Below are 16,557 nucleotides of genomic sequence, written 5' to 3' on the forward strand. Positions count from 1 at the left end.
CACAATGCTGTGGGTTCCCACTGAACCAATCCAAAGCGTTGAGTGGGACACGCAGAAGCTATCAAGCAACCAGTGCACCACCTGGGCGAGGGGGTAGGGGAGGAGTCTCTTTATAAAAATGAACCTCTGAAATGACTCTATTTGACTCCCAAAGTTTGGGCCCTTCTCCACAGAGGGTCTGTTTCACTGCTTTCCAACTAAGTTGCTCCTTCTGCTGGAAATGCTTTGACCTTCTCGTCCTCTGATCTACAGAGAAACGACTCCCACCTCTAGATGGCATCGGTCGGAATGGGGGTGCACCCTCTAGATCCTTTCAATCGGGGTAATAAGATAAAGAAAATCCTGACAAGGTCACAATCACTTTCTTAGTCTAGGATGACTTAGGAATTCTACTCAAGCGGCTGTCCCAATTCCTTACTGGATTAGCAGGTAGTGTCTTTTATTTTACAGAACAGATAGGCTTGATGGTGCTTTTTATGACCAGATGCTTTTGGATTTGCACACTGCTGAAGGCCTTGTGAACGGGGAAGGGAGCTCTCCAGGAATTCTCTGTACACTTTTGCCATTCTAATGCCATCCTTCCTTCTCTTGGTCATTAAGTTATTTCGCTCAGGGTAATGTGCTGGACTTTCTCATTAAGCTTCCGTACCTTGCCATTTTACACTTTAGTGTACACCTTTTAATTTCTCTTGAAAGTAAGTGAATTCTAGAAGTGTAGGTGGGGAATTTTGCTTCACTGTGGTAATCATGTCTTTCTTTTGCATTTGAGTTGTTGGCTCTTAATTAATTTAAGGCTGTTCCAATAGCATCACTTAATTTGTTGCTTACGTTGCTGTCTATTCCTTCTCTACCCTACCAGAGGATTTTCCTTGTCTCCTGATTTAGTTTTTGATTTAATGCCTCAATTCTGTAAACTACAAATTACAAACACGCACACACACATATGTTTAAAAACAGAAGAAGTAGCATGTGTGGCATTTAGAAGTCAAGTACATTTTATAATCACTTTTTAATGGAAGAAAAGCATCTCAGAAGTATCTGAATCAAAGAATGTGCTGTTGCTTTCCTCCTCCTCTTTTTTTTTTTGGTAGTTTGTGGAGCTTGAACTCAGGGCCTGGGAGCTGTCCCTCAGCTCTTCAGCTCAAGGCTGGCGCTCTACCACTTGAGCCACAGCGCCACTTCCGGTTTTCTGGTGGTTCATAGGAGATCAGAGTCTCACAGAGTTTCCTGCCCAGGCTGGCTTTGAACCATGATCCTCAGATCTCAGCCTCCTGAGTAGCTAGGAAAGAAGGCATGAGCGTCTGGTATCCAGCTGTGAGCTCCGGAAAGCGCTCGGCAGTGCCTGCTCCCTGGTCAGGATGCGGGTCCTCTCCCACAATGGGTGGAGGTTCACTAATACAGGCAGCGGGATGTCACCGCAGTGGCAGTGTGACTTCTGGTTCCAGGTCAAAGGAGACGTTGCCACGGGTCGCTTCCTGTTGGATGGAACACCTCATCTGTTTTTCTCACTTGTCTGGATCACATGATCAACTTCAGTATCATTGCTATGTTGGCCTGCAAAACTCTTGGTTTGGGGCTTACTGTGTACGACGTGTAGAGCATCGATGGATGGCTGAAGTCTATACTTAAAAGAATGATGTGGTTGTGGCACCAGCCCGAGTTACAATCACCGAAACATCTCCAGATATTGCCAAATGTGGATGAAGCCATTATTAGCTGGGAACCAAAGCTGGGGGGGAGCCGGCTATCCTGTGTTGAAGAAACTCCAAAAAGTGCTCTTGTTTGCTTTCAGTACGGACCTTTCGTTGGATTCGAGGTCCTGTGCTTGTTAGGCAGATGACGCGCACACTTGCGCACATCTCCTGCCCCGTTCAGTTATTTTTCAGAGCAGACTCTTGTCTCTTTGATGCCTGAGCCAGCTTTCAGTTGGGATCCTTCAATCTCCAGCACATCTGGAATTATAGGCCTAGGCTACCAAGCTTGGCCTTCGAACAGCTTCATCTGTAATAAAACCGCCCCATCTTTATTTAAAATTCTTCGGAGAGGTTCCATTCCTTGGATGTTTCCCTTTCTTCTCTCTTTGTATTTTTATTTTCTCTCCTTTCTCTTTAGTACTTTCAATTTACCTTTTGACATCTTAGGTGATTCTTGATGTAACCTGATATTCCAAAGGTAGATTGGAGAGAGAGAGCGTTCCTGTATTTATTGAGACGAATGCTACGTGGGGAACCTTTTAGCCTACAGCGCCCAAGTTGAAATCCAGTCACAAAACTTCTGCTTAGTAAATTTTTCTGACTGTTTTTCACAGAGGAAGAATGTGAGGAATATAAGCATCAGCAATAACATTTGATGAGATAGAACCTGAGCCGGTCTGAGTTCAATGGCGTTTCAGACCCAGCTTCGTTTAACCTCTCGTCCCCAGACCACGTCCAAATCCTCATCATGCTGGTGGATTTTATTCCTTGGCCCTCATTACCTTTGGATGACTGCTGTTATCTCTTTATAGTCATTAACAGTTCTTCAGAACAAGGGCTAGACAGAGGCCCAGGACACTAAGAATGGTGCCAATCACCTTACTTGCTCTCCTTATGAACCTCCACATGGAAACCTCCAAACGCCTTTAAAAATGCTTTAGAGGAATTAAGGCATTGGGGACTATCAATATGAAGGTGGAAATGAGTTTTGGGCCCCAATTGGTCCTTACATTTATAATTGTGAAGCGTCTGAAACATTTACTCTTATTTTCATCTTCACCATTCTGCTTGAAGATATGTATAAAACTTAGGCAAGGATTCCCAGAGTGAGAAATCTTGGCTCTCCTTCCCTCTGTCCCCACTTTCCTTTTTCCTTCCCCCTTTTCTTTACCTTCTCTCCCATCTCCTCTCTCCTCTCTCTTCCTCTTTCTAACACACATACAAACAAGCACACATACTCCCTCCCTTTCTCTCACACACACCCTTCCCTAACCCCAAAGATCTCATAGACTAATGCAGCATTAGAAAAATCAACCAAAGAAACAAGAATTATGCCAATCAAATTCCCCTGCCATCTCTATGTTGGGGTGGCTTTTCTGCCTGTACCTGGATATAAACAACAACAACCAAAACCTGTACTCCTCGCCTACATCCTTACCAAAACCACAAGTGCGATTAAACAGGAGAGCAGAAAAATAGAAATGTCACTAACACATATGACTGGCAGACAGAACCACTGCAGTCACATAGAAGCGAGACAGTAATGTCAGGTGGAGCCAGGGGTAATAACGGATGGGCAGAAGGAAGCCACTGACGGCTCTCCATTCATCACAGGCTCCTAACGGTGATGCTGTCATCATGTTCTTGTCCTAATCCTCTGACTGATGCCTGGAAACTTCCCTGGAAGGTTAGAGGGTGCACCCTCATTAGTCCACGTGTTTACGGCAGGAAGAGCGAGTTAGTGGGAAGGCGGCAAAACAGATTTGAAACAACTGTCTGTGGAGAGGAGCGCAAAGTTTGGGGGTCAAATGGAGAGGTCTTGGAGGGCCATTGTTATAGAGTCTCCTCCTCCCTCTCCTCTGCTGGGCTGTGCACTGGCGGCTTGCTCCACCCCAGCTCTTCTGATTTGTTGGGTGGGAGCTCACAGCATTATGGGAAGAAGAAAGGTCTGAGGGGGAGCCCAAGGTATTATGGGAACAAGAGGCACCATTGCTGGGACACGACGTAAAATGTGGGATTAGTTGACTTTCTGTATGGCTATCACCTCTCTTGGAAGTCTCTGCCATGAAGACAGAGAATTCCTGCATGGTCTATGGACGGAGACCTGCAGACACCAGCTGTAAATCGAGGTCAAGTGACCTTTGAGCTAATTCATCTGAAATCCATTGTTTTCTCAACGTAGGGAAGTTTAGTTTGATTTTTGCATCCTGCGTCTTCAGTGTAAAACTCCAGGTACGGAGACCAAGGCAAGTCAGACAAGATTTACACAAAGCTTCAGAAGTGAGCATCCGGAAAGCGTTTGGTTTTAATGATCGCCATCGTGAATCTGTGGTCTCGCTCTCACGGCGTCATGATTCTTAAGTGTCTGCAGTGAGTTAAGCATGCCACGGAGCGTGAGGGATGGTGAGACTGATTTATCAGATATTCATTTAAGAAACAGTCTATTAAAATAATTAATGTGTAGTGGAACTCGGCTGTAATGTCTGGTGCTTAATTTTTCCCAGCCCATAACGTTAGAAGAATAATGCATTTCACCGTCTGGCTGGCGTGGAAGACTTTATAGTCCTTGTAATGACATCATGACAGAAGAGTGTTGGATCATATTGCCTAGACGGAACTGAAATGACAAAATGAGTGTATTTGCTTTACAGGTTTCTTTGGGGGGAGCAGTGTGGGGTACTAGTGTTAGGCCCGAATCTGGGGCCTCTTATTCTTGCTGGACTCTACTTGCTTAGGGCTGGCGCTCTGCCACTTGAACCAACCCAGCCTCCACTTCCAGCTGTTAATTAAAGAGTCTCATGGGCTTTCTTGCCCATGATCCTCAGATCATGATCCTCAGTTCTCAGCCTCCCGAGTAGCTAGGGTGACAGGTGTAAGTCACTCACCACTGCTGGGCTTTATTGAATTATGTATTTTGAACTCTGTGTGTCCTGCCTGGATCTTGTTCTTAAGTGGAACTCAGGAAAGTCCTGAAAGAATTTTTTTTTTTGGTAGTACTGGGCCTTGAACTTTACTTTTGCTCAACAGGTGCTCTACTGTTTGAGCCATGCCTCCTGACCCGAATGCATGTTTTTTAAAAACGTATTTTACTGTTTTTATTTTTGTCTCAGAGTTCTCACTGTTTTATTTCATATGGTCAATAGTTTAGAGAGTAATAACTTTACACAACAGCTCCCAGTTTTATATTACAGTAGAGAATAACCCGCATACTGATTTTATTTGCTTTTCACATTACTGATATTAAAAAGAGCCCCTGTATGGACACCTTCGCTTAGACCCTGCTGTCTGAATAAGTGAAACTTCACAAAAACTGGTATCTGAAAACTAGTTCACAAGCGCTGAGAACTCAGAGCCAAAGTTCATATCTTGAATTGATGTGAACATTTATTGAGAGCACATTAAATGGAGAGACACTTATCATGCAGCTGATAAAAGTGTACCTGATAGAGTCTTTCTTTTGGATTTGATCATTCTGCTCCTCATTTTGTTGCAAGTGCATTTATTATAGTCCCAGCTAAAACAGAGCTGAAGTCTAGCTTAGTGCAAGTTTAGGAATGCCAGTGGAAAATGATGGATGAAAACCAAACCAAAATAAAAGTACCCAGAGTTTCTCTTAAAACTGTCATTTTCTTAAGATAAATGACAGCATTATCTGCGTGAAGATTGGCATTCAAAAATTCCAACATTTGACCCAAAATTCTTGCCTGCTCCTGTACCCATGGAGGGCTGGCCTCAATCCTGAGCTCCCACTGACTTAAAATGAAATTTTGATCCTCAAAAGACTTGCATGGAGAAGTAAAGAAAACACAAATCTGTACCTATTTAAAGACACTCCTAGTGCTGTCACAATGCTTTGGAAGACACATTTCACAACAATATTTTGTTCTCATGTTATTTTAAGTATTACTAGAAATATCACAAAAAAGATGTGGTTTTTTTGCAGTATTTCAGCCTATTTCTTGCCTCAATTTCTTTTTCTCCTATTTATGAAATATCCACCCTGCCAAAAGTCATCAAAATTGCACGACAAATTATATAATAGACTTGAAAAAAAAAGTTCCCTTAGTTCTTGAAAGGCTCGATTTAAAAGTGTTCCCTATCAAATCCTAATGCGGATCGTGGGTTTTACAGAGTACCCCAACAAAATGTGAAGATAATATAATTTGTGGTTTTCTGAAAGGGTGATCTTCTGATCCCTTCCTGATATTGTTAGTAAGGTTTGGCCCAAAGTAATAATTACCTAGTTGACTACGTATTTTCCTCCATATTGCTTTGCTACTGTACAGCTTGAGAAGAGGAAATTTGGGTTTTCGGTTTTCTCTGAAGTGGAAGGTTGTCATTTTTAATCCCTTTGAAAAATCCCAAATCACAATATTTGGTACGTTTCTTTGAAGAGTCGGGCTCCGAGTCACACCAGAGCTGTGAGAGACTGTGATTGGAAGACTTGGGCCTCCCACAGAGAGCACCGAACGCTAAGAAAGGTCCAATCACCTCAGTGAAGGTCAGCAGAGGGAAGAAAGAAGGCTTTCTCCCAGGGCTGTGATGGGTTCACGAATCAAGGTCAGGGAAACTCACAGCTGTTTTTGGTGGAAACTTTCCACCACTCTGTCAGCCTCTGACAATCCGGCTTTTAGTGAAATTCAGTGTTGCGGGCCATTGAGAAAGCGTGTTGTTTGGGCTTAGAGGCTCACGCCTGTAATCCCAGCTGCTCAGGAGGTTAAGATCTGAGGATGGAAGTTAGAAGACAGATTGGTCAAGAAAATCTAAGGGATTCTGATCTCCAATTAGTCAGGAAAAAAAAAAAAAAAGCCGGGAAGTGGTAGAGCACCAGCTGTAAGTGGAAAAGTTAAGGGACATCACCCAGGCCCGAGTTCAAGCCCCAGTACTGGCAAAAAGAAAAATGTTTATCATCATATCCTCTCACAGACATGGTCTGCTGTCTGTCGCTGTAAGCACACAGGCTTAGTGTATTTCTGAATGACTACCTTCGGGCCTCCTCCATTCTCACTTAATCTTCCGTAACGCGTAAAAGATAAAAGTTGCCCATTTATCTAAGCCCTCACTGGTCAGGGTTTTGGAGTTGTCTGTCTTCAGTTTTGAATGTGATCCGTAGCTTTATTGCTTTGATTCCCCTGTCTATGTTGATTTAATGATGGCATTGATTTCTTTCTGATCTGTTTTGTAAAACTGAAATAAAAAATGAAGGACATATTTCTTCCCTCAAGAGAAAAAATGCAGATAAAAATCTGATAAGTAAATTAATACGTAGATACTCTTCTGTCATCCTAATCAAGACTTTCGAGTTTATTGTACTTTTAAAAAAAGAAATTTACACCTGGGGCATCTCGTGTGTGTGTGTGTGTGTGTGTGTGTGTGTGTGTGTTATGGAAAGAATGAAGTTAGCCAATATTTAATTAGTAAAGAGAATCACTCTGAGATGTGATGATGAGAATAAAAAATGGTAGAGAATAAAGAATTTCAACCATTTTAGAGTATGTCTTAGGAAGCCAAAATTAAAAAAAAAAATTCTAAGTCCTAAGAGAAGAACACTACAGATTAGAGATCTATTTTGTTTTCTAGTCCTGGGGCTTGAACTCAGGCTGAGCTTCTTTTGCTCAAGATTAGTGCTCTACCACTTGAGCCACAGCGCCACCTCTGGCTTTTTCTGTGTATGTGGTACTGAGGAATCGAACCCAGGGCTTTGTGCATGCTAGGCGAGCACTCTACCACTGAGCCACCTGGCCAGCCCAGTCTCTGAGATATCTAACCTTGATCCTCAGATCTCAGCCTCTTGAGCAGCCAGACTCTGAAAAGAAAATGAGGTTTTTTGAGGCTCTACTAGATACTCTTGTGTTCTGATTTTTTTCCTCCTGTTTATAATTCACTGTGAAATTTAGGTCTGTGTTTTAGATTAGAACATCTTAAACATAAGTGCTGAGGTAGAGGATCTCTGCTGGGTTGAATCTGTGTTTGAGGATAATGTTCTAAAATACTGGTGCTCTTTTTTGGGGTCAGAGCCCAGAGTTTAACTGGTTTTATTCATGGCTTTCTTTAACTTTAAAATGAACTTTTGTTTACCTTCAAGACAAAAATAAAAATACAGTTGTGTGGCTCTTCCTGGCTCAGCGTGGGTTCAATATCCTCTTCTCTGAACGATGGTGTGTGTGTGTGTGTGTGTGTGTGTGTGTGTACCTGCTGGTCGTGGGGCTTGAACTCAGGCCCTAGTGACATCTCTGATCTTTTGAGTGCTGTGTCACTTTGATCTACCACTCCACTCCTGGCTTTTTTTTATATATAGTTAATTGGAGATAAGAGTCTCATGGGCTTTTCTTCCTGGGCCTGGCTTCGAATCTCTATCCTCAGATCTCAGCCTCCCCGATAGGCAGGATTATAGGCGTGAGCCCCCCCCCCCCCCCCCCCCCCCCCGCCTGGACTCACCCTCTGCATTCTTATAAAGCCTGATGGAGCTCACTATCCTGTGTGTGACATAGGGACTCTGTCATCATCAGGATAGTGACACGCAGCCCCGTCTGGTCAGATTCAAAGGACATGAACTCAAACCCTCTGTGTATTCCACCTGTCCACTGTTGAGATTGTAACTCATCTGATCTGATTCTTGGATCTGTAATTTTTACTACACTGCTATGGCTCATAGCCACCCCTTCTTTGAGTCCTAAGAATATACTTCCATCTGGGTGCTGGTGGCTCACACCCGTAATCCTAGCTCCTCAGGAGGCTGAGATCTGAGGATGCTGGTGTAAAGCCAGCCCAGACAGCAAAGTATTAAGACTTTTCTCCAATGAAACCCCCCACACACACACAAATAAAAGGCCAAAAAGGGGAGGTGTGGCTCAGATGGTAGAGTGACAGCCTTGAGTCAAAAAGCTAAGGGCCAACGCCTAGGCCCTAAGTTCAAGCCCCAGGGACTGGCACAAAAGTGCATAAAATTAAAAAAAACAAAAAACAAAAAAACAACCAAACTTGGAGGACATGAATCGCAACCAGCTGGGAAGGCCTCTGGTTAAGTACTGTGCTGTCTGTGATTCTCTTCAATTGAATACAGATGAGGTGGGGGGGGGGGCGGGGCTCACCACAGGGAATCCTCTGGTAACACTTCATTTAACATATTTCAGTTTAGTAGCATGGAACCACAGAAGAAAAAAAAAGGGAAAACTATTTTATTGAAAATCACGGGGTGACTGTGTCATATTCCAGTGTAAATGTTTTTCCCGCCCAGTTTGTGGTGGTGATGATTACGGCCACATTTATTGCTGAACTCTACGAGGTGGTGGTTCTTAAATGAAGGCTCCTCGTGGATCTGACACGTCCACAGAGCATTTCAAAGGCTCACAAAACAGTTATTTCCCAGATAATGAAATCCCAGAGATGTGGGGGGGGGGGGGGTTGGCTCAATCGCTATTCAATAAAAGCACAAAGCAGCTATACAGAGTAAGGTATTAGCGAGATTCTAGCATTTAATTGATTTGCCAGTGTTTAAAAGCGTAAGAATAGAAAATGGCCAATTTCAATGTAGTCATAATTAGTGAGGGCTAGTATCTCTTTCTGTCCTGGAGTTGTAGGAGAAACTGAATCTGCCGAGTTACCAGCCCCAACTGTTTCAGGACAGATCCGTGGTTTCATTTGAGGCTGACATATAGAGATTAATGAGTGCCCCTCTTTTATTAAATAGTATCTCACTACAGTGGATTATCTTTAGATATATTCAGAGATCAATTCTAGCCCTGGGTAGTAAGGAGTGATTATTTGAGATCTTGACCTGAAAAAAACTCTTAAGAGTGAGTTGAAACAGAGCCGGGTGCTGCTGGTGGCTCATGCCTGTAATTCTAGCTACTCAGGAGGCTGAGATCCGAGGACTGTGGTTTGAACCCAGTCCAGGCAGGAAAGTCTGTGAGACTCTTTATGTTTAATTAGCCACAAGAACATTTTTAAAATGCTGGGATTGGAACGGTGGCTTCCGTGGTAGAGCACTAGCTTTGAGAACAAAAGCTCAGAGGCATTGCTTAGGCCTAGAAAAACAATGAAACAAACAAATAAAACAAAACAAAAACCCCTTAAGGAATAAGTTACAAAACAGTATCTAGTACCTTAGGGACTTTTACATATTAAACATATCTTTACGGTTTTTTTTCATGTCCAGATGAAATATGAAAAAATATTAAGTCAGTTTAAAGGTATGCTGAGCAGTGTGAGAATTTCCTTTTAGTGGATGGAAATAAATTCCCATAGGGCCTTAGGACTCCCTGGTCCTTGTTATTTTTTAATTGTGATTTTTTTTTTTTTTTTGGCCAGTCCTGGGGCTTGAACTCAGGGCCTGGGTACTGTCCCGGAGCTTCTTTGGCTCAGGGCTAGCGCTCTACCACTTGAGCCACAGTGCCCCTTCTGGCTTTTTGGTAGTCTACTGGAGATAAGAGTCTCCCTGTTTTTCTTGCTTGAGCTTGGCTTTGAACCATGATCCCTACAGATCAGGTGTGAGCCACCTGCTCCTGGATCCTGGTCCATTTTAAACTTTGGAAATTTCCTTCATGGCTGTGCTACATCTTTAAAGGATGATTCTATGCTAATATTCTCTCTCTCTCTCTTTCTTTTTCTCTCTCTCTCACACACATACACACACAAAACCAAAACAACAACAAGAACAAAAAACAATGCTCTTAGAAGTTTGCATTGGCTGTGGTTAGACTGTGTATGTGTGTGTGTGCGCGCGCGTGTATGCTTTTGTATTTTGCCTTCCATCTCATTTGGCAGTGTAAAATGCTAGCACAAGTTACTACATATGCCTCCATTCCCCAAATGGAGAAGAACAAGCACTCAGTGAAGATCAATCTTCATTACCGCTTGATTTCTCCTGCTCCCGGTGTATGGCCATGTAACCTGCGTCCAGCAGACCTCTCTGCCTGACTCCACAGCGGTCAGCTCCAGAACTTCTTCCCTGCAGATCTGTGTGCATGGTTGTATTGACTCCAACCAGAACGACATGCCGTACAGCAAGAAATGGGGCTGTGGCTGAGTCACTGGCACTGTAAGTATTACGCACAGAAGCACCAAGTTGGAGGAAAGATCTGAGTTTCTGTGTTCGTGAACGTGGACCAAAAAACAATCGAGTCCCAGGTCCTGAGCTCGAGCCTGGGGCATCTTTGGTATGAGGGCACTGGAAGCAAAAAGCATTGTGATTGTGTCTGGTCAGCTGGTTATAGCCAGCGCTTAGCCTTGTCAGAGACATTTGTTGTTTTATTTTTTTTCCCCCTTGTTCATAAGCTCCAAGGCGCTACTGCTGTGCAAATGGGAACACCACTGTCAGAAATATTTCAAAAGAACAACAGGAAAAAAAAAAATGGGTCTGGGCGATCTGTGTGTTCTTGCCATTGACAGGGACGCAGCTGTGAGTGGGGGGAGGGGGCGTAGCAAGGTCATGCCAAGGTTAAACGCCAGGCACCCAGGAATTCGCTCTTGTCATCAGCTTTTCAAATGAACTCTTCTTGGTGGCTGCAGACAATACAGAGGTCACCATCCACCATCAGGGGGCATATTTTGTAGCAATATTTACAAGTTGTACTTTGAATTTTCCCAAGAGGTGGCTAGTTTTTCAATGGCAAAAAATAAAATAAAAGAGACCCATAAAACGTAAGATATGATATTTCCCGGTTTTGTTTGCCTGTGATATGAGGCTCTCTCGATCAGCTAGAATTAACAGACTCTCAGATCAAATAATTGTCTCTAAGTCTGTTCCTGGTTCTATTATTACTACTTTTATTTATTTATTTATTTTTTGCCAGAACTAGGGCTCGAGTTCAGGGTCTGGGTGCTGTCCCTGAGCATCTCTGAGCTCAAGGCTGGGGTTCTACTACTTGAGCCGCAGCACCACTTCTGGTTTTCTGGTGGTTCATTGGCGATAAGAGACTCGTGGATTTTCCTGCCCGGGCTGGCTTTAAACTGTGATCCTCAGATCTCAGCCTCCTGAGTCGCTGGGATGACAGGCGGGAGCCACCAGTGCTCGGCTTATTATTGCTATTTCAAGTAATGTGTTCCAAGAAAAGAAATGTGTCAAAGATCAAGTACTTCATAGAATTATTTAGGTTCTTAACAGACTGCATAGACAGACAGAGAATCTAGTTAAATAAACAGTATGTTGAACAAATTGGAGAGCTAATGAATACATCACGTAACAGAGTGTTGTGTGAAGGAACCTGAGCTACAAAAGCAGATTTACTGTGTTGATGCCACATTATTGCAGATGAGATGCCAGTTTCAGCACTGCTGAACAACACCTTAATCAGAAACCTTCCCTTAATACAAACAGGCAGAACTGTTTTAAAATGTCCCACCCAATGGTGTCTCCTATTCACCCAGGTTCAAAATGCCAGACTTCTGCTCACGGTTCTTTGCCAATATTTAGCTCTAAACTTGGTGGTAAAGATACTCGAGCCCTGGAAATATTTGTCAACAGTGAAATATATTTGCTTGAATTGTTCTTTTTTTTTTTTTTTTGCGATGGTTGTGGGGCCTGAACTCTGGGCCTGGGCGCTGTCCCTCAGCTCTTCAGCTCAAGGCTAGTGCTCTACCACTTGAGCCACAGCACCACTTCTGGATTTTTCTGCTTCTGGGGTGCTGAGGAATCGAACCCAGGGCCTCATGCATGCAAGGCAAGCGCTCTACCACTGAGCCACCTGGTCCCCCTGAGTTGTTCTATTTTTTTAAAAAAAAATAGGGGACAATTTTTAATGATGGCTCAGGAGATAAGTGTGTGGATATGATTAGATCATAACTGCTAAAGAATATCCAGGATCGGAAGATGGTTTGATTCCGTGTGAAGCCATCTTCGATGAAGGCCTAAGTATCTGGTTGGTGACTATGAAAATGAAGGCACTAGCAATTCTCTGGGGATGATGCAAACAGTCCACAAACCAGTGAAGTTCAGGGGCACACAAGCCAAGAAGCCTCACAGCTTCTGAAAGGCAGAGTTGGAATAGACCAGCTCTCCTTTCGTGTGCTCTTTTTTTTTACTTTTTTCTTCTTTTCACATTTCCAGGGTGCAGTTTCTCGAGGTCCACTCTGAGTTCTCTTCTAAAGGTTTCTTTATCATTTAATATTATAAATAATTATGTTCCCAGGCGACAGTTCAAAGCTCACTGCCGCACTTGTACTACACCCCCGGGCGGGTCAGGTGACCTTTCTCCCAATTCTGCTCTCTCTGATCCCGAGGACAGACAAAGTGATGTGTCTGTCACACGCCATTACCATTAGAACAGAATCTTGTTCTTTTATTACAACTGAACTCCGCCAGATTTCTCAGCAGGAATGCTAAGTGAAATCAATGTCTTGGATTTCCAGGCTGAGCTTGGGGTCAGAGACACTCTATCATTTCTCGGTATTATTCTTCCTTTCACAGCCCCACAGTCCCCTCGCCTCCAACTGGCACACAGCAGATTAAAAACAGCAGGCCATAGAAGACTCATGCTGCCCAGTTTTACAGTCTTTGGAAACCCCTCCTTTTGATCTCCCTCTCTCTTCCCCCCCCCTTTTTTTTTTTTGCAAATTGCAAATAAGTTTTGTTTATGGGAGCTAAGGCAAAAGGCACATCCAGGAAGGAGGGCAGGTGATAAAACTCAGAGAAAGAAATCACTTGATTTTTGACAGCTGTCAGCAAGATCGCTGTGTGCCTAAAGGAGCTCCTGGATAGAACTTCCCGAGCCATTGTTCCAAACAGCAAACGTCCTTTATTATTTCAACCATCACGTCAGGGGATGGTTAATGCTGAGCTCTCAGGTGATATGGGACTGTTCTATACTAATAGAGATATGAAACAAAAATGACCCATAAAGCATTCAGGGATGTCCATACCTCATGCAGGACACTCATACTTGATTTAAAAAAAAAAAAACCCTTCACGCTCTCATGTAGAAATGTTGGTTTCAGGTGATGAGAATACCAATTCACAGGCTGTCCAGGGCCTTTCTTTATTCACTGAGTGGGTAGGGTGTGCTTCATGAAAATGACAGAGAAGATATTAACTGGGCGTGGCTGTTTTTGTTGTAATTTACTTTGTTTTGTGCTGGTACTGGGGGCTTGAACTTAGACCTTTTTGCTCTTAGCTTTCTTAATCAAGGCTGGTGCTCTACCACTTGACCCACACTTCCATGTCTGTTTTTTTGGGAGGGTAATATGAGTCTCATGGACTTTGATGCCTAGGTCTGGCTTTGAATCAGTATCCTCTGAGGAGTGACTAGAATTTCAAGGGAGAGCCATCAGCACCCAGCTAGCATGGATATTGTGTGTGTGTGTGTGTGTGTGTGTGTGTGTGTGTGTGTGTGTGTGTGTGTGTGTGTGTGTGTGTGTGTGTGTGTGTGTGTGTGTGTGTGTGTGTGAGTACTTGGCTTTGAACTCGGGTCCTAGGTGCTACCACTTAGCTCTTTTGCTCAAGGCTAGTACTCTACCACCTGAGGCACAGCGCCACTTCTGGCTTTTTCTGTTGATGTGGGACTGAGGAATCGCACCCAGGGCTTCATGCATGCTAAGCGAGTACTCTACCAACGAGCCCCAGTCCAGCCCTGGAAGACTAATTTTAAAAACTGATTGGACTCCAGAGCTAAACTTTATATTTCTAAATTATATACAATCCAGGCAATAGAAGCAATCATTCAGATTGAATAGATGGAGGTATAAAATTGTAACCTGGGACCAAACTTTTAACATGAACCAAACAACTGAACTCTTCTGTGCTGACTACATGTGGTGGCGATGCTTAAGGGAATATACTGCCTTGTCGCTCATAAAAATGTTTCCTATCTATGGCAAAACAAATCTTCTGCAATTGGCCAGTGTTACCTCAGAAAGAATCAGTAAAACATTTGGATGGATAGTTGGATGGATGGATGGGTGGATGGATGGATGGATGAAAGGATGGATGGATGAATGGATGGGTGGATGGATAGATAGATGAAAGGATGGATGGATGGATGAATGGGTGAGCAGATGGATGGATGAGGAGGTACATGGCTGGGTGGCTGGATAAGTGAATGGATGGATGGATGAATACATAGATGGCTAAGTGGATGGATGAGTAGATAGATGGTTGGGTGGATGGATGGGTGGATGACTGAGAGATGGATGGATAGATGGATGGATGAATGACTGGATAGATAGATTGATGGCTAGATGGGTAGATGGGTGGATAGATGGATGGATAATTGTATGAATAGATAGATGGGTTGCTGGATGGAGAGATGGCTGGCTAGCTGAATGAATGAATGAGTGAATAAACAATGAACAGGAATGGGTGGACAACACTGTTTGACATTCAAAACGTCCTAATTATTTGTAGAAGTGATTTGGTGAGAAGATATTCCTGATACAAGGACTAAGAAATAAACAAACCTGCTCATCAATGTAAAAGTGATCGACACGCTACCCTAAAATCCTAATGTGTGATGCCCTATTGTAAAGCCTCCTCATGAAACATGGCGTCTGCACTAGTAAATCCAAGGAAAGAAACAGAGTACGGTAAGGCTTCAGTGTCACGCCATTATCGAAGTCAGCCTGTCTGAGCAACACATTACAACTGCTGGCCCGTGGAGACACCGAAATACCACTGCCTTAGAACTCAACTTCATCCCATAAAGGTTACCATGATCACCCCTTTTGAAAAAAATCTACCCACTGCTGCGATTAGCGAGCAAAGCAGGCTGGGACTTGGACTTGAACATTCAACGCAGACTAAGGGACGTCACTGCACAGTTGAAACAGGACTTCAAAGGGGTGTGGGATTGCATGGGAGGCAAGGCGCTTCACCGTGGATTTTCACACACTGCTGGCGGTCATGGTGCACGGTCTTTGTCTACATCATGCTGCAGTCCCAAATGGACTTCTCATTTAACCACACAGAAAGGGAGCAGGGCATTGTGGGAGAATGGGAGGGTTTTACGGGAGCATCCTTCACTAGCCAGTTGGATGGAGAAAGACTATTTTTACTTGTTGGACTTCTTTTCCCTCACATTATTTCTTATAATTCATTTATCTGGTGTGTTTCTTGTGTGTGTGTGTGTGTGTGTGTGTGTGTGTGTGTGTGCACAGACTAGTATTGGGACTTGAACTCAGGGCCTCTCCCTTTTTTAAGGCTTTTGTCTTTTTTTTGCTCAAGATTGGAGCTTTACCTCTTGAGCCAAACCTCCACTGCTGGGTTTTTGGTAGTTCACTGGTGATAAAGAGTTTCGCAGACTTTTCTACTCAGGCTTGCTTTGAACCCCGAGTCTCAGAACTCAGCTTCCTGAGTATCTAGGATTCCAAGCTTGTGTGTTTCCTTCAACTACAGTGTCTACTCTGATCCAAATCATTTTAGGAGATCACTGCAATCCATGGAATGCAGAAGGGAGGCAAACTTGATAGGAAAACGTATTATTGGGTGCTGAATTAACGTTCAGTTTCCCACTTAATGTTTTCTAGTATAGTTGGACTACTAGGAGAGAGTCTCGGCATGGAAAACTGTGTGGTCATTCTGCCCGCTTAATGTATTCACAGAATGTAATGTAAGTTCAACAAATGCAAACACATTTCACATCTATTTCTCTGCTTCTCCCTGAGACACATACATTAAGACAAAATGGTTTCTAAACAGTCTCACTTCTAACACTATTATTATCTTTATTTTCATTACATGATAATCTCAGTGGATGAGTGAAGAATCTGTATCTAAAATTGCAACGATGCTATTCCACATTATAACAGTTATTGATATTTCATTTTAAAAACACTCCATATGTCCTAATCCTACTCATATTTTAGGAGCTATTTCAGTCGCTCCTTCCTTGGCAAACACAATCACTTGTGACTGAAGATAGGCTCTTCCAAC

General features: G+C 43.3%; 1 protein-coding gene across 17 annotated transcripts in view; it reads right to left on the minus strand.

The window, feature by feature from the left end:
* Nucleotides 1-16,557, minus strand: part of Sox5 (SRY-box transcription factor 5) — an 857,426-nt gene that overhangs the window by 47,481 nt on the left and 793,388 nt on the right. The gene's annotated exons all lie outside the window — the stretch shown is intronic.

This window comes from Dipodomys merriami, unplaced genomic scaffold (assembly GCF_024711535.1).
Source record: "Dipodomys merriami isolate MVZ:Mamm:240054 unplaced genomic scaffold, mDipMer1.0.p SCAF_84, whole genome shotgun sequence".
NCBI lineage: Eukaryota > Metazoa > Chordata > Mammalia > Rodentia > Heteromyidae > Dipodomys > Dipodomys merriami.